This window comes from Elephas maximus, chromosome 17 (genome assembly GCF_024166365.1).
Source record: "Elephas maximus indicus isolate mEleMax1 chromosome 17, mEleMax1 primary haplotype, whole genome shotgun sequence".
Classification (NCBI taxonomy): domain Eukaryota; kingdom Metazoa; phylum Chordata; class Mammalia; order Proboscidea; family Elephantidae; genus Elephas; species Elephas maximus.
Window position 1 is genome coordinate 32,287,488 of NC_064835.1, and position 23,005 is coordinate 32,310,492.

At 46.9% G+C, this 23,005-nt stretch overlaps 1 long non-coding RNA gene across 1 annotated transcript in view; it reads left to right on the forward strand.

The window, feature by feature from the left end:
• Positions 1-1,076: 1,076 nt before the first annotated feature.
• LOC126060546 (uncharacterized) overlaps positions 1,077-23,005 on the forward strand; it is a 30,900-nt gene continuing 8,971 nt past the window's right edge. The window contains exons 1-2 of the long non-coding RNA XR_007513615.1: positions 1,077-1,171; positions 21,410-21,691. This is a non-coding gene — a long non-coding RNA (uncharacterized LOC126060546). The remainder of the gene's footprint in view (positions 1,172-21,409; positions 21,692-23,005) is intronic.

Genomic DNA, 23,005 nt, shown 5'->3' on the forward strand with positions numbered 1-23,005 from the left:
GCAGTGGTGGGGCGGTGCGGTTTGTGGGTGCAGCACAGTGTTGGTGGGGAACGGTAAATGTTTCGTCCCTGGCGAGCAGGGACAGCCAGCGGCACATGTAGAGCCGAGGGTGGGGTGGGTGGAGATCTGGCCACGCGGTGGTGCCTGGTTCTATGCTGTCTCTGTGCTCTGCACTGGGCTCCCACTTGCTCGCGTGGCTCAAAACGTGAGAGTTTGCAGCCAGTTGGTCTGGTGGAAAAAAACTCACCAGGTCTAAAGGTCTAAAGATGGAGAAGGTTCTATCCAAGCTATGCTTCCAACTAGCTGAGTGTCCATGGCAAGGCATTTTACCTCTCTGACCTCCTGTCTCCTCATCTGCAAATTGCAGCTGTCCTCATGTGAGCAACATTGGTACAAAAAATACCGGGACCTTGCAGCCACAGCAGGCAGCAGGAGGAGGAGGAGGCCAAGACTTGGGGTGTTGCAGTCTGGGAAACGGCCCCAGTGGCAGGGGCTGACTCTGCCCTAGCAGCTCAGTGCTGGAGTGCAGTCAGTGGTGACATTGGTGGCCAAGCCTGGGAGCTGAGACATCTGTCCACAGGTGTGAGAACCAGTCAAGGGCTGGGTGCACAAAACCAGATCCAGCCCCTGGAGTCTATGCTAGAACCTCTCGCTCTAGGATGGGGCTTCAGTCTGGGCAGTGGATTTGACAATTAGGCAAAAAACTCAAGGCCACCTCTTGGTGCCAAGGAGTAGGTAAGGGACAGTGCAACCCTGGGATTATAGAACACAAGAGACACATCCATGGCATTTTTGTATTGGTCTCACACGGCACATGCTTTGGCCTTAAGACTTACTGCTAAGGCTTAAAACAGGTGCTGGAGCCAAAATGATAGCATACAGACTGACGTTGTCATGACCAGCTCAGAATGAAAAAGGCCCCTCTGTAAACACAGGTGTGAGGTCGGGGCTAAGAGGAGCCAATAGAGTAAACCGCCAGAGGGCTGGACACAACGAACTTTAACCCTCCTCCAGATTTAGCTATGATTTTGTGTGCTGTCTCTCAGTTTGTACATCGTGGCCCTGGCAGCTTTTAATAGAAGCTGGGTTGGGTTTTAGTTTTTGTGTTTTATATAGTTTGTGATCGGATCAGTGGACAATAGAGGCTGGCACGTGTAATGGATGGGCACAGGTAAGCAGACATGTGGTCTGTATTCGTGGGAGTGGAATGAGGGTGTGAGAGGTATGTCCACATCGTTGACGGGGGCCTGCCCTGAGCACAGCCAGAGTGATGTTTGCTCTGGAGGGAAGGGTGGCTTTGCTTGCCTTCTCTTTCCTTTGCAGCCTTTTCTTCCTTCCCTCCCTCCTTCTTCCCTCTTCCCTCCTCCCTCCCTTCCTTCCTTCCTTTCTTCCTTAACAGATACCAGTTTGTAATAAGTAAATATTTTACCCAGAGCAATGGAGCCAAAAGTCAGGTAAGGTAAAGAAACAGTCCCAGTGAGGTTGTAAAGCCCTTAGATAATGCTGCTGATGGGAGCGGTGGTACAAACTTTGCTGAAAACCCACAATCCACAAGAAGCCTACAGAATCCGTGTCCATGACACAAAACTAGCAGCATTTTAGCGTGTCTGTGAAATCATGTCTGTGTGCCTGTCACTTTTTGAAGCAAAAGGCAAGGCCTATATATAGATCTATATTGATTTGATAGAAGAGCAGTAGCATTGGATGGGTTGCTTTAGGGATTACCTGTTGCAAACTAACTGTGAATGTGAGCGTTTTGCGTCAGGCAACACGGGGTGCAATAATGAGTAACTTGGGCTGTGCCCGCAGCTCCTCGAGTCCCCAACCCACTCTAAGCCCACCACCCAGGCACTAGCCACAGAAGCTCATACCTAGGGCCAAATTCAAGCAGGGACTTTTGTCCAAGCAGGGACTCTGTAGTGTTGATGATGAGCACGGGTTTCAGTGGTGTATCCAGATTGAGCCAGGCTAGGAAGAAAGGCCTGGTGATCTATTTCTAGAAATCAAACAGTAAAAACCCTATAGATCACAGCAGTCTTACATGCAGCCAATCATGGGGATGGTTTTATTCCATTGTGCATGGGGTTGCCAGGAGTCAGGCGCTAAGTCCATAGCAGCCAACAACAACAACAACAACAGTGAAGTGAAAGCACACTCAACTAGGGGAAAAAAATAGCTTGACATCAGGTGGGTTACAATGTTTGTGTCCAACATGGTAACTGGGAGGGAAAGCTTCATAAATAACAGTAATAAAAGAGTTGATTTAATTTGTCATTTTGCTCTCTCCCTGCCAGTCCAGAAACCAAAGAGAAGGCCCCAATGTCCATACATCAGGCCTTGCATTACCATCATGGTGGGATGTCTTAGGCTGGATTCTCTAGAGAAGCAAAGCCAGTAAAATGTATAAATATATAGGTTGTTGTTGTGTTCCTTCAAGTGGATTCTGACTCATAACAACCCTATAGGACAGAGTAGACTGCCCCATAGGGTTTCCAAGGAGTGACTTGTGGATTTGAACTGCCAGCCTTTTGGTTAGCAGCCTGAGCTCTTAACCACTTCATCACCAGGGTCTATAAATATATACGGAGAGATATTTATATCAAGGAAACAGCTCACCCGTTGCAGAGGCTGGAACATCCCAAGTCGGTGGGTCAGGTTGGAGGCTTCTCCTGACTCACGTAGCTGCAGGAGCTGGTAAACCCAAGATCAGCAAGTCAGACAGCAGGGCTCTTGCTTACAGGCTACGAAGACCAACAAATCCCAAGATTGGGAGGTGGGATGGCAGGTAAGCTGCTAGCTCAAGTCCCAAGAACTGGAGGTCAGAAGAACAGGAACCAGCTGTTGGATTCAGAGCAAGCAAAAGCCCAAGAGCCTTGCCAGAAAGTCCACCTATATTGGATGCAGGCCACACCCCCAAAGAAACTCCATTTCAGCTAATTGAATACTCACAGCAGATTCCATCAATGGAGGTGATCATATCATTATACGACTGCCAAACTACATCATAACTGCCAAACCACTGAGAACCATGGCCCAGCCAAGTTGATACACAACCTTATTGACCACGTGGAAATGGACAAAAGACTCCTGAGTTTGCCACTGCTCCTCCATCAGATGCCTGTCACAGTCACAACCCTATTGCCCAGGCTCTGTGCCAGCCACCCCCGCCAGTGTCACTGTGGCTGCTGTCTTCCTGAGCCACACATGGAGCCAGCACTCAACTTCCTGAGGCAGGCGCCTCTTCTCAGGAGATTCATCTGCCACTGAGAAGCCTACTGCTGTTGCTGAGCAGCTGGAGCACCTGCACATCTGGCTCCTGCCATGGGCACTGATGTGGAGTCGTCCTCACCTGGCTCTCCTTCTCAGTGGGCTCAGGGACCATCTCAATTGGCCTGGGAGTGCAGCCCCTGGGTTCTCCCCTCGTCCTTCTAAAGAGCTGTCTTTTTGCTTCCTCCTCACCCTTTCCCTGTCTGTAGAAAATAGACCAGTCCACCCCTTGTAGGACGCAGATGTGACAATGACAACTGGTGCTGGGGAAAGGAAAGGGGAAGACCCCTGGGCTTTCTCAGCTGTGCCCATGGCGGGTTTGCATGGACTGAGGTAGGCCCGGGCAGCTGGCTCCTGCAGATGTGAGATCTGGGTGGGATTGATCCTATGACAGGAGGCGGCTCTAGTGATGTCTTGCACTAACAAAAATCTCCCAAGGCCATGTGATCTGTGTACAGGCAGTACTTTGGACCCTTTATTCCCCAGTGTCATCCCTGGTGGCGCAGTGGTTAAGAGCTTGGCTGCTAACCAAAAGGTCCACAGGTCAAATCTACCAGGCATTCTTTGGAAACCCTATAGGGCAATTCTATTCCTTCCTATAAGGTTGCTATGAGATGGAATCAACTCAGTGGCAGTGAGTTTGGTTTGGTTTGTTTGGTTCCCTTGGAAACAAGGGGTTTAGTAGGGTTGAAAGGGCAGCAGGCAGCCACAGAACCTCACAGTGCATTTTGAGTGTACTTGACTTCAAGCATTTGAGTCTCCAGAGTAGGTTTCTTGAAAATGTTTTTAGCTGCCGTTGAGTTGACTCTGACTCACAGTGACCTTAAATGTAACAGAAAGAGACATTGCCCAATCCTGTGCCACCTTCATGATCACTAGCATGTTTGAGTCCATTGTTGAGGCTCTTGTGCCAATCCACTTCACCGAAGGTCTCCCTTGCCCTCGCTGGCCCTCTACTTCACCAAATGTGATATCGTCCTCCAGCAATTGATCCCTCCTAATGATGTGCCCAAAGCTAGAAAGTTGGACAACGTCCTGTTATGACCCACAGGGTTTTCACTGGAAATTTTCAGAATTACATCTCCAGGCCTTTCTTCCTGGTCCATCTTACTCTGGAAGCTCCACTGAAACCTGTCCACCGTGGGTGACCCTGCTGGTATTGGCAATACCAGTGGCATGGCTTCTGGCATTACAGCAACACGTGAGCCACCACAGTATGACAAGCTGACAGAGGAGCGGTGGTTCTTAAGAATAGGGAAGAAGTCTCTTATGACAGCGTCTAATCTGACTGGCCTTCATTCTAAGAATAAGAAGAGGGGGCAGCCACAGACGGCCCTCCATACAGAAGAGGCAGCTGCCTGCACAGTGCAGTACTGGAGAAAGAACACAAGCACACACACATGTACACACACATATGCACACACACACTCGGCCAGACAGGCCTGGATCCAAGGTTGTTTCCTCCACCTAGCTCTGTGTCTATGAGCAGATTGCTGAACCTCTCTGAGCCTCAGATTTCTTCAAAGAAATAGGCATAAAAATAGTTATTTCACAGCATTGCTGTGAGCATCAAATAATACATTAAAAGTGTTTCACATTTATCCAGTAAATATTTACGTAGCACCTACTACGTGTAGGCCAATGCCCCTCGTACACAGCTACCACCCATCTGCCAGGGGAGGCTTGCTTGTTGCTATGATGCTGAACAGGTTTGGGCAGAACTTCTGGGTTAAGACAGGCCAGGAAGAAAGGCCTGGTGCTGTATTTCCAAAAATCAGCCAGTGAAAACCCTGTGAATCTCAACAGTCTGAGCGCAACTGATCATGGGGATGGCACAGGACCGAGCAGTGTTTTGTTCTGTTGGGCATGAGTCAGGGACCGATTCCACAGCTGACGACAGCATCTGCAGACCCTGTGCTAGGTCCCAGGGATGCCATAGGGTATACAGCAAACACAGCCCTTAGCTTCATGGAGTTACAGTCCAGTGGGGGAGACAGATGATGGGCAAGTGAATACACAGTAAACATGCATTTACGAATGATGACAACTAGCTCTGAAGCAGTGTCCTGTGAGAGAGCAACAGGTCAGAGGAGAAGGCACCTACTCTCTTTAGGGTGGTCCCTAAGCAAGGGACACTCGAGCCACCATTTGAGGGTCTGAGGAGCCAGACTTCACATACAGCATGCTCTGTCCATTCAGGAACACCTGTTAGGTGTCACCAGGCTCTTGGGACAAAAAGACAAGGTCCCTGCTCTAGTGGATCTTACAACCTGGTGAGGAAAGATGGACAGTGTACAAAGAGCGTGATAAACGATGATGCTTTCACAACAGCTGAAAGTGGCAACAACCACAGCGTCCGTCAACAGGTGACTAAGTAAACAAAGTGTGGTACATACACACAATGGACTCCTACTCAGCCATAAAGAGAAATGAAGTCCTGATGCAGGACACAACATGGATGAATCTTGGAAACATCACGCTGAGTGAAATATGTAGCCAAAAAAAGACAAATACTCCATGATCTCACTTCCGTGAAATAAGCAGATGTATAGAGACCAAAGATTATTAGTGATTCCAGGGGTGACAGGACCCCTGGTGGTGCAGTGGTTAAGCACTCAGCTGCTAACCAGAAGATCATCAGTTCGAACCCACCGCCTGTTCCTTATGGCAGTCTGCTTCCATAAAGATTTACAGCCTTGGAAACCAAACAGGGCAGCTCTACCGTGTCCTAGAGGGTCTCTATGAGTCAAAATCAACTCAATGGGCAGCGGGTTTGTTTCAGGGTTGGACCAGAAGTGGGAGAGAAGGAGAAATCAGGAGTTTTTGCTGAGGGTGCACTGAGTTGATGTTAATGGTGGTGGAATGATTTGGAAAAGGGTAGCGAGAGTGATTGCACAACTTGAGGAAGGTAATCAGTGTTACCGAGTTGACTGTGTGAAAATTGTTGAGATGGCTAACGTTTTATTGCGTATATTTTCACCACAACAAAATTTAAAATAAAAAAATGATAACTATGTAAGTCCTGGGAGGAAAAAAGAAGTAGAGTAATAGAGATGGGATGGGTTGGGAGGGATGGGCTCTTTTACATTAGGTTCTCTAAACGAGCCTTCCTGAAGAGACAGCATTTCAGCAAAGACATGTAGAAGGATGTGGGACTTCTCCCTAAGAAGAGAAACTTCCTTGGTCTACTCTGGCTTCTTCTGCGAGGCAGAAAGTCCCCAGGAGAGCCCAGGCAGGACCAGGAGGAATTAAAGGAAGCCACTGCAGAACTCCAGGTGACATGACGGAGGGAAGCAGTGGAGGGCACAAGAGGTAGTTGGATTCTGGATATATTTTCAAAGTAGAGAAAACTGGATTTATGGAGACATCGGATGTGAGTTGTGAGAGCCAGAGAGGGGTAAAGCATGACTCTCAGAATTTTGGCCTCTGAAGTGCAGAAAAGCCATCGATCAACTGGGTTGGAAAAGACTGTAGATGAGGCAGCCTGTGACGGTCAGGCGTTCAGTTTCAAGCGTGTGAATTGCGAAGTGTCTATTACGCGACTGTCTTAGTGTTCTAGTGCTGCTGTAACAAAAGTACTGCAAGTGGATGGTTTTAAAGAACAGAGCTTTATTTTCTCACAAATTAGGAAGCTACAAGTCCGAATTCAGAGCAGCGGCTCTAGGGGAAGGCTCAATCTCTCTCTCTCTCTCTCTGGTACGCTCTGGGGGAAAATCTTTTCAGCTTCTGTTCCTGGGTTCCTTGGCGATCTCCACGAGGCATCTATCTTTTCTCCATTTGTGTTTGCTTGTCTCTGTCTGTGCTTCTCTTTATATCACTGAGAAGAGGTTAGGTTTAGGACACCCCCTAAACTGATACAGCCTCATTAACATAACAGAGAACACAATTCCTAAATGGGATCACATCCACAGGTCGAGGGGTCAGGGCTCCCACATATTTTGGGGGGAACACAGTTCAATCCATAACAATGAGTTCTATATGTGTGTCTACACTCAGCAGTTCTGGTGACTGGAGCTATAAATGTAAACTGCCAGTTTATAGATGCTGTATAAAGTCGTGAGACCAGCTGAGAGCGCCAAGGAAGTAAACATAGTAAAGAAGAAAGGAAAGCCAAGGATGCTCCAAAGTTAAGAGGTTGAGAAGACAGGAACCAGTAAAAGGGACTGAGTAGAGACCAAACCAAACCCACTGCCATCGAGTCAATTTCCAACCCGTAGTGAGCCTATAGGACAGAGTAGAACTGCCCCATAGAGTTTCCAAGGCTGTAATCTTTACAGAAGCAGACTACTACATCTTTCTGCCTCAGAGTGGCTGGTAGGGTCGAACCACTGACTTTTGGGTTAGCCACTAACCTCTTTAACAACTGCGCCATGAGGGCTTCTTGGAGACCAGAGAAGCAGGAGGAAAATCAAGAGGGTGTGCTCCTGAAGGTCAGGTGGAGAATGCCTAGCGAGGAGGAGGCAGCAATTGCCTTCCTGAATGAGCTGAGTGGAAAATCAAATGAGGACCCAGAACAAAGCAATCTCATTTCAGAGTGATCTGAAGGGCTGACAAAAGGCCTCATCTCCAAAAGAGTCCCTGCTCCTCTTATAGCCTCCCTTAGCCTGAAATTCCTGGTAGAATCCCTCCTGAGGACCCAACAACAGCCTGAGGCATTGTCTCCAGGGAACTGGCTGGTGAGATGGGTCTATCAGCAGGCTCACACCCAGCCTTCACCCATGGAGACACAACTGCGCTGATGTAAGGGATCTAGGACTGATCTCCCCTTGAAAGCAGACCTGAGCTCTGAGAGAATGAGGCTACAGCAGGAGTGCATGATGGGAGTGGCCTGACTAGTGCAGAGAGACTAAAGCCCTCAACATGTAGACCTTCCAAACAATCTCAGGCTTTCCTTCCAACCTCTCGGCATCTCTCATCTGAAGATGTGGGGCTGCCAGGACAGCAGGGCACAGGAGGGTGGCCCTGCTTTTGCATCAAGACAGAGCATCTGCTGTGGAGAGGTGAGGAGGGAAAGAGGAGGGGGCTTGTCTGCTTTCCTGCCCCCTGCTAGCCAGTGTTTATGGAGAGGAAGGCTGTGGGGCTGGGCGCAGATAGAAACGCCTAGGCACCGGCCTGCCTGCTGCTGATAAGTGATCCTACAAGACCAGCAGGAGGAATCCAGACAGAGATCTAAGGATGCGCAGATGCTGGCACAGCAGGCCGGTTCCTGGAGCTGCGATGGGCTTTCAAGTGGCCACAGCTCCTGGGGCGAGGGGCCTGTCTCCAGACCCTTCCCCCCCAGCTCTGACTTAGACCTCCTGGGCAGGGGTGGGGACTACGTCACTAACCGGATCTCCCAACCATGCTCCTTCTTTGCATCCCCCAAACTCATGGTAGAGGCTTGGTGCAATGTGCAGAACTGGACGTGAGGTGTTCAATCCGTGCCTAATAATTGAAGTGCGGGGTGGGGGATGCCTTGAGCACCGTGCCAGAGCACCGTGCCAGGTACTTTAGATACTTTAATAGATTCAGTCCTCAAGCACAAAAACCTGTGAAGTAATGGCCATGTTATCTCCATTTGGGGAATGAAGAAATCAGGCTCGAAAAGGTAAAGCTGCTTTCCTAAGATTGCATAGCTCATCGGTGGCCCAACTGTGACTCACATCCCAGCCAGGCCACTTCCAGAGGACCCCAGGCTTGCTAAAATAGCCAACCACTGAGCCTAGCCTGCCCTGATATCGGAGAAGACAGAGAACACTCAACACTAAATGTGGTTTTCCTACTCCTGAAGTATTTTGTATCACAAACCCAAAAGCTGTCCAAACTTTCCTGTGCCTCCCTTCCCAGCGTTCTGCCTTCTCCAGAAAAGAAAAATTAAATCAGCTGGTTCCCTCTGCTGGAGTTTGACAGAACAAAGGAGAATGCGACAAAAACAGGGAAGATGAAGGGACAGGCATGGAGCTGTGGCAAATCAGCCTGACCTGTATCAAAAAGGCGGTAATGGAGCAAGGCCTTTCCACATGTCTGGGGAGCATATGAGTGGTCCAAGGAGAGAGACTCCACCTTCCTATCTGTGACCACTTGTCATCCTACAGGGCAGACAGGATGGAAAACCCAGGAGGTAAGGAAATAAATGGATGAGACAAAAGACTGGAGTGACAGCAAATGAGGCTGAGAGAGAGAGAGACAGAGACATAAAGAGACAGAGACCAGGGGACTGGGAGGCTTCTCTTTAAGGTCTCTTCCAACCTTCAAAGTCTCTGGGATCTGGTAATTTGGGGGGTAATCCAGAACCTGGGACTTGGGGCTTTCACTGGAAGAAGCCAAGTGAAAAGGAGAAGGAAAGTCTCTAGGTTCTCAAAGCTCTTCAGGGGTGTCCTAACCAGTAAGCACAGTGTGCACCAGCTTGCACTGAGCAAGGTAGGCACAGACTTAATTGTATTTACTTGCTAATCTGTGGTGAGCAATTTCACATGGGTTTCACTGCATCTTTGATGTGGTGGCGGACAGGTGAAATTGTGCACTGCAGATTGGTGGGAAGGCACAGTTGGGCTGGTGCTACCTTGCTTCTTGGGTAATCTGGCCGTGCTCTTACTAGATAAAAAACAAAGATAGACAAGGAACAGTAGTAAGAGAACTTGGAAAGCAGCGGCAACAAGAGGGGGCAGAAAACAGGAAATGAGTAAATGAGAGAGGGTCAGAGATGAGTCAATAAAGAACAGACATTAAAAGACAGAACAATTTTCAGGATGGTAGGGACACAAGGTGAAACTACTAGCCAACCTGATTCCTGTCTGACCTGCCAGTCCAAAGCAGGGTCACACTCCTCTCTCCAGGCTCTGCTCATTCCTCCCACAGCCCTGAGAACCACCGGCCATCTGTAGTGTGCTGACTTCTTTGGTGTCAGAATGCCTCATAGGCAGGGAATCCAGGAAGGACAGGAAGGATGCTGCCTCAGCCCCAGGAGCCACTCAGTAAGCATCTGATGGATGAGTGATGGATGGACCATGGGAGAGTGCATGGTGCTTTCCTGCTCAAGCTAAAGTTTGACTTAGAAAGCTGGTCCCACATGACTGATCTCCTACGTCTCTACTGGGAGCTCCAAACCTTCTACCCCGCCTCCCCGCCGCATGGCTCTGAGCTCTCTGATTTCCCCAGGGCTGTGCTCCTGTTGGGGTGACTGTGTTTCTGCCCCTTCTTGAGCCCCAGCTCCATCTGCAGGTCTGTCTCCTCCTCTGGCTGCCATATGCAGGGCGAGAAAGTTTCTTGCAGAGCCAGGAGACAGAGAGGAAGCTGGCCCAGAGAGGAGACACCAAAACCCTTGTCCTTTGTGTGCCTGCTGTCTCCAATCTGTGCCAAGGTGGGGACAGGCAGGAGACAGAGAAAGGTGGGGGCTAGGAAATGAGCTCTGCTATGGATACCAGGCAGAGTTCCCAGGTGGCACAGATGGTTAAGTACTCTACTATTAACCAAAAGACTGGCTGTTCAAATCAACCTAGAGGCACCTTGAAAAACGGGCCAAGAGATCTACTTCCGAAAAATCAGCCATTGAAAACCCTATGGAGCACAGTTCTACTCTGCACACAAGGGTTGCCATGAATCGGAATTGACTGCATGGTAGCTAACAACAACACGAATACCAGAGGAGTGAAGAATTCAAGCTAAGGACCGCTTTTCTATTGCAACGAATAGGCGCTCCTTTGCTCTTGAAAATGCAACAGGAGAGGGATGGCTCTCCAACCTGAAGACAAAAGGCATGCCACTGCAGCTATGTATTTGGAAGGCAGGATTCTTGGGTACCAACCGGCCACTAACTCCGAGTCAAAGCCAAAGTCTTTCCACTGTAACTGTTCAGTAAATGAGGCTCCAGGAATTGATAGAATACCAGCTGAGGTGTTTCAGTAAATGGATGCAGCACTGGAAGTGCTCATTCATCTATACCAAGAAATTTGGAAAGCAGCTACCTGGCCATCTGACTGGAAGAGATCCATATTTATGCCTATCCTCCAAAAGGGTTACTTAAACGAATGCAGAAGTTATTGAACAATATTGTTAATATCACACACAAGTAAAATTTTGCTGAAGATCATTCAGAAAAGGCTGCAGCACTATATGTACAGGGAACTCCCAGAAATTCAAAATGGATTCAGAAGAGGATGTGGAACCAGGGATATCATAGCTGATGTCAGATGGATCCTGGCTGAAAGCAGAGAATACCAGAAAGATGTTTACCAGTGTTGTATTGACTATGCAAAGGCCTTCAACTGTGTGAATCATAACAAATCATGCATAACATTATGAAGAATGGAAATTCTAGAACACTTAACTGTGGTCATGAGGAGCCTGTACATAGATCAAGAGGCAGTATTTTGAAAAGAACAAGGGGATACTGCGTGGTTTAAAGTCAGGAAAGGTATGCGTCAGCGTTGTATCATTTCACCATACCTATGCAGTCTGTATGCTGAACAAATAATACGAGAAGCTGGACTAAACGAAGAAGAACAGGGCATCAGGATTGGAGGAAGACTCATTAACAACCTGTGCTATGCAGATGACACAACCTTCCTTGCTGAAAGTGAAGAGGACTTGAAGCACTTACTGACGAAGATCAAAGACCACAGCCTTCTGTACAGATTACACCTCAACATAAAACAAAAATTCTCACAACTGGAGCAGTAACCAACATTATGATACGTGGAGGAAAGATTGAAGCTGTTAAGGGTTTCATTTTACTTGGATCTACAATCAACACCCATGGAAACAGCAGTAAGGAAATCAAAAGACATTGCATTGGGCAAATCTGCTGCAAAAGACCTCTTTAAAGTGTTCAAAAGCAAAGAAGTCGCCTTGAAGACTAAGGTGTGCCTGACCCAAGCCATGGTGTTTTCAGTCGCCTCATATGCACTCAAAAGTAGGACAACAAATAAGAAAGACTGAAGAATTGACAACTTTGAATTGTGGCTTTGGCAAAAAAAAATTGTGATGTTGACTATACCGAGGACTGCCAAAAGAACGAACAAATCTATCTTGGAAGAAGTATAAGCAGAATTCTCCTTAGGAGCAAGGATTGTGAGAATGTCTCATACTTTGGACATGTTAGCAGGAGGCATCAGTCCCTGGAGAAGGACATCATGCTTGGTAAAGTAGAGGGTGAGCAAAAAAGAGAAAGGCCTTCAATGAGATAGATTGACACAGTGGCTGCAACAAGGGTCTTAAGCATAACAATGATTATGAAGATGGTGCAGGACTGGGCAGTGTTTCGTCCGGTTGTACATAGGGTCACTATGAGCCATAACCGGCTGGATGGCACCTAACAATAACACAGAGCCAGACGTTGGACACACTCAGTGCTGGGGCAACACAGAGCACCACGTAGATGAGGTCTCTGTCCTAATGGTATGTATGCCCTCCTGGGGGAAGTGACTACCCATACAACTGCAGTGGTGGTCAGTGCAATGACAGAAAAGAACAGGCTAGTCAGAGGGCATGTAACAGGGGAATCGGACTCAGTCTGGGCAGGGTCCTCTAGAAAGTGGCTTATATTGGGGCTGAGCACGAGTAGGACTCACCCAGCCAATGATGGTAGAGATAGGTATCATGCACAAGACTTGACTGGAAGAGGACGGAGGCTAACATGAATGGGAACACCAGTTGCCACTGAGTTGATTCTGACTCATGGCTACCCCGTATGTGTCAGAGTAGAACTGTGCTCCATAGGGTTTTGTTTGTATGTGTGTGCGTGTGCATGTGTGTGTGTGGTCTTACTTTTTTTTTTAATTGTGCTTTAAGTGAAAATTTACAATTCAAGTCAGTTTCTCATAGAAAAATTTATACACACATTGTTATGTGAACCTAGTTGTTCTCCCTACAATGTGACAGCACACTCCTCTCCACCCTGTATTTCCTATGTCCATCCAACCAGCTCCTGTCCCCTTCTACCTTCTCATCTCACCTCCAGACAGGAGCTGCGCACGTAGTCTCACGTGTCTACTTCAGCTAAGAAGCACACTCCTCACCAGTATCATTTTATGTCTTATAGTCCAGTCTAATCTTCGTCCGAAGAGTTGGCTTCGGGAATGGTTGTAGTTTTGGGCTAACAGACATTCCAGGGGCCATTACCTCTGGGGTCCCACCAGGCTCAGTAGAACCATTAAGTCTGGTCTTTTTACTAGAATTTGAGGTCTGCATCCCACTTTTTTCCTGCTCCATTAGGGATTCTCTGTTGTGTTCCCTGTCAGGGCAGTCATTGGTTGCAGCCAGGTACCGTCTAGTTCTTCCTGTCTCAGGCTGATGGAGTCTTTGGTTTATGTCGCCCTTTCTTTCTCTTGGGCACATAAATTCTTTGTGTCTTTGGTCTTCTTCATTCACCTTTGCTCTAGGTGAGTTGAGACCAATTAATGCATCTTAGACGGCCACTTGCTAGCTTTTAAGACCCCAGACATCACTCACCAAAGTAGGATGCAGAAGGTTTTCTTAATACACTTTGTCATGCCCATTGACCTAGATATCCCCTGAACCCATGGTCCCCAGGCCCCCACCCCTGCTACTCTGTCCCTCAAAGTGTTTGGTTGTATTCAGGAAACTTCTTAGCTTTTGTATTGCTCCAAATGTGCTGATTTCCCCTGTATTGTATATTGTCCTTCTCTTCGCCTAAAATAATTCTTGCATACTATCTAATTAGTGAATACCCCCTCCCTCTCTCCTTTTGTGACTAAACTCACTCAGCATAATGCCTTCTAGATTCCTTCATGTTATGAGATGTTTCAAGGATTCATCGTTGTTCTTTATTGTTGCATAGTATTCCATTGTGTGAATATACTATAATTTGTTTATCCATTCATCTGTTGATGGGCACCTTGGTTGTTTCCATCTTTTTGCTGTTGTGACAGTGCTGCAATGAACATGGTTGTGCATATATCTATTTATGTGAGAGCTCTTATTTCTTTAGGATATATTCCAAGGAGTGGGATTGCTGGATCATATGGTAATTCTACTTCTGGCTTTCTAAGGAAGCATCAAATTGATTTCTAAAGTAGATGTACCATTTTACATTCCCACCAGCAGTGTATAAGTGTTCCAGTTTCTCCAACGTTTATTATTTTGTGTTTTTGGATTAATGCCGGCCTTGCTGGGGTAAGATGGTAACTCATTTTCGTTTTGAGTTGCATTTCTCTAGTGGGTAATGATCATGAGCATTTCCTCATGTATCTGTTAGCCACCTGATGTATTCTTTGGTGAAGTGTCTGTTCATATTCTTTGCCCATTTTTTAAGTGAGTTATTTGTCTTTTTGTTGCTGAGGTTTTGCAGTATCATGTAGATTTTAGAGATTAGATGCTGATTGGATTTGTCATAGCCAAAAACTTTTTCCCAGTCTGTAGGTTGTCTTTTTATTCTTTTGGTGATGTCTTTGGATGAATATAAGTGTTTGATTTTAGGAGCTCCCAGTTACCTAGTTTTTCTTCTGGTGTTTATGCATTGTTAGTAACGTTTTATATACTGTTTGTGCCATGTATTAGGGCTCCTACTGCTGTCCTTATTTTTTCTTCCATGATTTTTATTGTTTTTGATTATATATTTTGGCCTTTGACCCATTTTGAGTTAGTTTTTGCGCATGGTATTAGGTATGGGTCTTGTTTCATTTTTTTGCAGATGGATATCCAGTTTATGCCAGTACCATTTGTTAAACAGACTGTCTTTTCCCCAATTAACAGATTTTGGGCCTTTGTCAAATACCAGCGGCTCATAGGTAGAGGAACTTACGTTTGGATTCTCAATTCAGTTCCATTGGTCTATGTATCTGTTGTTGAACTAATACCAGGCTGTTTTGACAACTATGGCTGTATAATATGTTCTAAAATCAGGTAGAGTGACGCCTCCCACTTTGTTCTTCTTCTTCAGTAATGCTTTACTTATCTGGGGCCTCTTCCCTTTCCATCCGAAGTTGGTGATTTGTTTCTCCATCTTAATAAAAAATGCCATTGGAATTTGGATTGGGATTGCATTGTATCTGTAGATAATTTTGGGTAGAATAGACATTTTCACAATGTTGAGTCTTCCTCTCCATGAGCAAGGTATGTTTTTCCACTTATTTAGGTCTTTGGTTTCTTGAGTACTGTCTTGTAGTTTTCTTTGTATAGGTCCTTTAAGTCTCTGGTTAGATTTATTCCTAATTATTTTATCTTCTTGGGAACTATTGTAAATGGTATTGATTTGGTGATTCCCTCTTCAACATTCTCTTTGTTGTTGTGGAGGAATCCAGCTGATCTTTTGCATGCTTATCTTGTATCCTGATACTTTGCTGAACCCGTCTATTAATTCTTCCAGTAGTTTTCTTGTGGATTCTTCAGCGTTTTCTGTGTATAAGATCATATTATCTGCAAACAGAGATACTTTTACTTCTTCCTTACCAATTTGGATGCTCTTTATTTCTTTTTCTAGCCTAATTGCTCTGGCTAGGACCTCCAGCACAATGTTGAATAAGAGTTGTGATAAAGGGGATCCTTGCCTAGTTCCCGTTCTCAAGGGGAATGCTTCCAGACTCCAATTGGTTTTCAGTGGCTGATTTTCTGGAAGTAGATTGCCAGGCCTTTTTCCCTGGGTGCCTCCAGGTGGACTCGAACCTCCAGGCTTTCGGTTAGCAGCTGAGATCATTCGCCATTTGCACCACCCAGGGACTCCTAATATGAATTAAAAAAAAAAAAAAAAACCCAGTGCCGTCGAGTCGATTCCGAAATATGAATAGAGTGTAGTAAATACGAATGCGCCTAGGCAATCGCACTGAAGGTGGGAAACGGAAAGACAAGGTGTCTGCCCGGAGAGACTGTAAAACTCACTTATGGAGTCCAGGCCCTAGAACTTGAGAGTAAGTCAAAGCAATAGATGTGTAAATGTAAAGTCGAGGCCTGCAGGTACCTTGAGACTGCTCTGAAGAACGAGGTGAGCTGAGCCTTAGGAAAATGGGGTGATGAAGAGACTTAAGCTTTACAAGACCAGAGGCCTGAGGACACCCCAGCTCAGAGCTGGGAGCAGTGTCTGCACCAGCACACTACAGGGAGGCCAGGCCCCATGCCAGGCCACGCCAGGCTTTGGGTTAGCCTGTGTGCAAAAGGGCTATGCTGTGTATTAAAACCAGTTGCCTTCGAGTCAGTTTCTGAATCGTGGTGACCCCATGTGTGTGAGAGCAGAGCCGTGCTCCACAGGGTTTTCAATGGCTGCTTTTTCAGAAGTAGATCACCAGGCCTTTCTTTGGAGGTACCTCTGGGTAGACTCAAACCTCCAAACTTTCAGTTAGCAGCCAAGTTCATTAACCATTTGTACCACCAGGGACTCCATGCTATGTATTACAGATGGTGAAGATGGCGTACACTCAGGCAAAGGGACGGGCCAAAACAACCAGGGGAGTCCTGGAGAAGGAAGCAGTAAAGGTGGGATTTGAGGAAATCCACCGGGTGAGTAAGACTTGGGTAGTTCAATGAGAGTGAGAACATTCCAAAGCAGGGAGGAGAATCGCAAGACTGAACAGGGTCTGTGTCAAGACAGGGGGAGGCCAGGCAGCCTAGAGAGACTGGCTTGCCACAGTGTTGGCTTATGTCGGCAGTGGGCCCGTTCAGGAGGGCCTTGTGACTTCTGCTCAGATGGTTTTTCATGAGACACCGTGGGCACACTGAAGTGGTTTTGTTTGTTTTTTTCAAGGTTTTTTTTTTTTTTTATGATAAATATATATATATATCAAACATTTGCCAATTCAATATTTTTTTATGTATACAATTCAGTGACGTTGGTTATGTTCTTCATGTTGTACAACCATCACCACTAGGTTTTTCCAGATTATTCCACCACCATTAACAGAAACTCAGTGCCCCCTAAGCAAAGACTTCCCTCCTTTCCCCTTTTTAGGGAGCAGAACCTGATTTTCAAACAAAGTCTTAGAAGGAAACCTATATAAAATAGATAAAAGGGAAATGTTCTGGTTTAAAAATGGGGGTGCCTGGCACCCCCCCCCTTCAGTGCCCCTTCCCCACCCAGATCTCAAGGGCTCTGCAGAGAAACATTTGAAAACCACTGGTTAGACAGTTGAAGGTGCTGAACCAAACCCTGCTGAGAGATGAGAGTCAGAGATGCAGATGTGGGGTTGCCAGCGAGGACTGATAGCTCAGGGCACCGATGGCATCCCTGCAGGAGGAAGGGGAGGCGGGGAGGGCTGCAGCCACACTGAGAGGTGGGGACGTGCCCAGCTAGGACAAGGAGCAGAGGAGCTGACCTGGAACAAACCAGGCTTTTTGACCATTTGAGAGGTTTTATTCACGTGTGATTACAGGAGGCAGCTTCTCTCCAGGACTCTCCTTCCTCACTGTATCTCCTCTTCCAGCTCTAATCCCACCCATGGTCCCCCCCCCTCCTTCTGAGCATCTCCTCTTCTCTCTCTCCCGCCTTCCCCCAGATGGCACCCCTCCATCGCGGGCCTCCTTCCTTTCGGCTTTCTTGAGCTCCCTCCCCCCGCCCCCCACCTCCTCACTGGGCTCTTCTGGACTGTATTTTTCCTGATTTATTTTTAGCTCTCTGCCATCCTGAGGATGTGGACAGTATTCCTGAGTCATGGTTTTGCAAGGAAGCAGAGGCAGACAGTCCCTCCCTCTCCATCTCTAAAGATGGCTTATCAACCTCTAGCCAGGCCTGCCGCGGGAGAGGTGTGTCTGTGAGTTCCTCTTCTGGACAGCATTTTCCTTCTCCCCACCCCACCCCGGCCCAGCCTCCAGCTGCTACAACCAGGGAGCTGTAGTCAGACCAGCTGGGTGACTGGTCCCAGGGAAGCAGCTCCAGTTAATCACACTTGATTCTACATCAGATCCTCAGAATGAGCTTCGGGAAGAAGGGATTGAGTGAAGCCCCTGGGGTCTCTATGACTGAAAATAGGGAGGAAGTGAGTTCAGGAACAAGGGGGAAATTGGACCTAAATGTCCTGGGTTTGCATCCAGAGACTTGGGTTCTTGTGCCCTGAGTAGCTTGTCACCTTGGGCAAATCACTTACTTCTACTCAACAAGTATTTACCAAATCCCTCCGATACAAAATACCCAAGCCCCTCGTTTGGGCTCTAGCTTCGCATCGGCAAAATGAGGTGATCATACCAAGTAGAATGAGGCTTTATTTGCTGAACACGGGCCACGCGCAGTGCAGCATAGTAGGTCTTCAAAGACGCTGCTGCGTTCCCTCGGCAGAAACTGAGTCTCAAAAGGGTTAGAGAGAGTCATGAGGGCAGTAAGTCAGGATTTAAAATCGTTTTAGTGACATCCAAAACCTGGTCGTTTTCACTTGACCACTCTGCCTCCCTAGGCCTTTCCAGCTCCAACCTTAACAGTTCTTAACTCAGAAGAATAATAACCACGCTGTGTAAATTCACCCACTCACCAGGGTGGTGTGAAATTAAGTGCTTCCAGGGCAAGAGCAATTAGGGGTTTGGAGATCCTTTGACCCATGGACAGCAAATAACGAAATCAGCCCCCACAATAGGCTAGGCCATGGAGAGCATGCCTCCAGGTCAGAAATGACCTATAAAAAAACAATAAAACACATCACGTCCCCTGCTACCAGTGCCCCCAAATGGGGGAGATAGGATTTTTTTCTGTGACATTGTTTCCTCAAATTCAATAATCAAAACTATAAAAAGTAAATTAAATTGAATATTGTCATTTTATATCACATGTGGTAGGAACATTAATTGTAATATTACAGTATTAAACCTTGGTAGATTCGTGGCCCAAAGAGCTAAGCATTCGACTATTAACCTAAAGGCTAGTGGTTCAAACCAACCCAGTGGTACTTTGGAAGAAAGACCTGGAGATCTGATTCTGTGAAGATCACAGCCAAGAAAATTCCACAGAGCAGTTCTACCCTGTAACACATGGTGTTGCTGTGAGTTGGAATCAATTTAATAACAATCAATAACAACATTAAGACTTGGAGACCCAGGTTCCTGGCAATTTCCCTTCTACATTCTCTCTTTCTCTCCTTTTATCAGCACAGTTCCCTGCCCCCAACACACATACACATTCAGCTGCAGCTTGAGCATCGCTGCTTGTCTTTTAGATGCATTGGGATTTCCCAACAGAAACTATAAAATGGAGCGTAAATCACACGTCCGGGTGAGAGGTGAGAAGGAGAACTAACTCCTTAATTCTATTCAGAGATGAGTGTCTTCCAGATGGACATGAATGATCCCAGGGGTGTTGCTCAGAGGGGGTGGGGGGGCTGGTCTGCTGACCCCGATGCAAGTCCTAGGACCTGAGTGGTCCCTGCAGGATATTAGTCACTCCATAAAACTTCCAGGCCAGTTTCCCAGGCTGCCGGCCCTATAGCAAGGTCCCATAGGGTTCCGGAGCCTGAGAACCTATGCATCTCTCTGCTCGGTGGTCGGCTCATGTTGCATCACATGTGATTTGTTTTTAAAACATGACTTCAGTGGAAGTCCCAGGACAAAGCTCGGAGCGTTCTTCACGTCTCTCAGGGAGGAAGCTGTAGTACCCAGCCAGCCATCCCACCTCCTAGCCTGAAAGCGTTTCAGAGCCTGGAGAAGCCTGGAGTCCTCACTTCCAAGAAGGCACATACATACTGGAGTCCCAAGAGGGTCTGGGGTAGATAACACAGCAGTGAAGAGCTGGGAGAAGAAAGATGTATCCACCAGGACGTACCTGAACGGAAAGAGAGGGAGAAAGGACATAGACCCTCAGAGGCAGCAGGCCTCAAAGATCACTTAGCACGATCTCTCCCATACATCCCTTTCTTGGGTTTGTTGAATCTCCACTTAAACTCCTTCCTCTCCTCCCTAACAACAAATTTCATCTTTGGATTCCTTTCAATGTTATAACATTTTTCTGTTTCCGATGGTCAAATGGTAGGGGAGGGGACAGGAGTATCTTATCAGTGACATCAATGATGGAGCAAGGGAACTATTTGTTCATTATTCCTGCCTTCTATCAGTACTGTTTGTTGTTGTTGTTAGTTGCCATCAAATTGGGTCCGACTTATGGCAACCCTACGTATAACAGAAGGAAACATTGCCCAGCCCTGCACCATCTTCACGATCTTGGTATGAGCAAGTTTATTGTTGCAGTTATTGTGAAGTGCCTTACAACTTAGGGGCTCATAGTTCAGCACTATATCAGACAATACTCTGTTGTGACCCATAGGGTTTTTCTTGGCTAATTTTCAGAAGTAGATCTAGATCTCCAGGTCTTTTCTTCCTAGTCTTAGTCTGGAAGTTCCAGTGAAACCTGTCTACCATCAGTGACCCTGCTGGTATTTGAAATACCAGTGACATACCTTCCAGCATTACAGCACCACCCAAACCACTATAGTATGACAAACTGACAGACAGATGGTGGCTCATTATTCTAGGTGTATTTTCACAGAGAGGATTTCAGATTTAGAAGAAGAAGAGAGATTGGGATGGGTGGATATAAGGAGAAGAGTGGGAGGAGCAGAGAATGTGGCCTGGACCAGCATGATGGCAGCCAAGAAGGGGAAAAGCTATGCTAGTCAGGTATCTGGGACATGGTGTCCCTGGCCCACTGGTAGGTAAATGCAGACCTCGCCCATGTATTAGGAAGAATGTTCTTATCCTGCCTGACGTGAGCGCACTCTGCCAGGGCTGGCTCTTTGGACACGCTCCTTTCTTCCTCCCTGACCACCAGCTGCCTAAGTTATTGTGTTTATGTCTTAATCAACCGGAAAATAACATTCACAGCTGAGGACAGAGCTAAAAAGCAATTCTCCTGAAAAGCAAAGTTGATATTTTCACAATATTTTCATTCTTAATGATGGAATATATAAATGTATCACTTTGGATCTGAGACTGTAGAATCAACCCCCCCCCCAAAAAAAAATCAAACCTGTTTCGTCAAGTTGATTCTGACACATGGTGACCCCATGTGTTACAGAGTAGAACTGCTCCATAGGGCTTCTTTTTTGGCTGTGATCTTTTTGGAAGCAGATCACCAGGCCTTTCTTTCACGGTGATACTGATGGGTTCAAACCCCCAACCTTTTGGTTAATAGATGAGCACAAACCATTTGCACTACCCAGGGGCCTGCAGAATCAACCAAGTAATAAAAATCACAAATGGATTCCATGATCTGCCACCTTGTTCTTTATCCCAACCCCCACAGATCCCTGAGCACCAGCAGAGCCTGCTCTGCAAATCTTCAGGAGGCTCCTCCTTCCTTCAAGATCTTGCCCAAGCACTGAAGCCTGAACCAGACAGTGAGGGTCAAGGCAGCGAGAAAAATCTAGGAGCTTGGAAGATGGCAAAAAGAAAGTGGTCAGGTCCAAGACAGACCTACTTTGCCAAGTTCTAAACCAACTTTCTGAGCTCTAATGAAACCCAAACCCCTGGATGTTGGGCCGACTTACACTGGCATGAAGTGACTTCCTGTTTTTGAAGAAAAGAGGTGGGTAGACGCTCAGAGACATGTTCTGGGCATCAGTCAGCTTTGACAAAACAGCCGTTTCTTGACTTCAGCATAAGTGGGGTGATATGGTGAGATAGAATTATGCCCCAAACAAGAAGTTTTTAAAATTAGATAGGGTGGGTACTTAGGAAGAGGGAAGTGTGCCAAAGCAGAGGCAGGTGCTGTGGGTCTGGAGACACAGCAACAACACATTTAATGAACTCTTGGTGTAACCTGCTGTAGTCATTTTCAGGATGACACTAAGACACTGGTGTTAAAAGAGGGGGACTGGGAGACCAGAGAGCACAACGCTGGCTGCTACTTCTGGGAGCTGGCTTCATTGCTGCTCAATGACCATTTAACCACAGGAAAAGGTCCAGCAGAATGTAGCAGCTCATTAATAGATACCAGAGGACTAAGGTGTGCTATCAGGCCAGTAGGGCACCAACCCATACTGGGTTTTCTGGGAAAGACCCAGTTTCAAAGGGTCCTAGCTGGTAGACCACGCATGCTATTTTCCATAATGGGAGTAAGGTCATCATACCCATGGACAGCAATAAACACCTTCGCTAGGTTCTGGCTTTGGTTCAGGTATGTCCCCTTCTCAGCGAGTCCTTCCCTGGCCGAGCTACATAAAACAGCACACCTCCATCACCTACCCACTCACCCTTTACCTGTGACATTTCTCTGGATAGCAGCTATCACCACCTGACATATCATAAATTCATTTGTCTCCCCATACCCTGTCATCTTCCCCCAAACCATAGTAAAGCATAAATCATGGTTAAAAGACTTAGCGTAGGAATCTATATTTCTCTCTTCCCAACCTCAGGCCTGTGTCTTACAATTCCATGTCTTCCCTGGGGCCTTGTGTGCAGTAGGCCCTTTAATAAAAAAAAAATTAATAGACATGTAAAAAATATAAAAGATGAATTCCAGTGGCTTTTACCCTACATGAAAGGAGAGGAATAAAGGACCAGATGCCAGAGCACAGGAGGCTCCACAACAGTCATGCTGATACTGAAGAGTATGTGTATCATCAGGACCCCAAAACTTTGGGTCCTTGCTCAGCACCCCTTTGCCTGGACCTTGTCTTACTCTACCCACGCCACGCATGGCCACCATGTTCCCTCCCCGCCGACTGCCATATCCCTCTACCCTCTGCTGACATAGTGTTTCCCACCCTGCACTCAGCATTACCTGGTCTCCACACGGTTTCTAAGCATTCTTATGCCACCAAAACCTACCAGACCCACCCCCCATGCCTCTCCTGGTTTTACCTAGCAACTCAGACTAATTGCAGCCAGCTTTCCC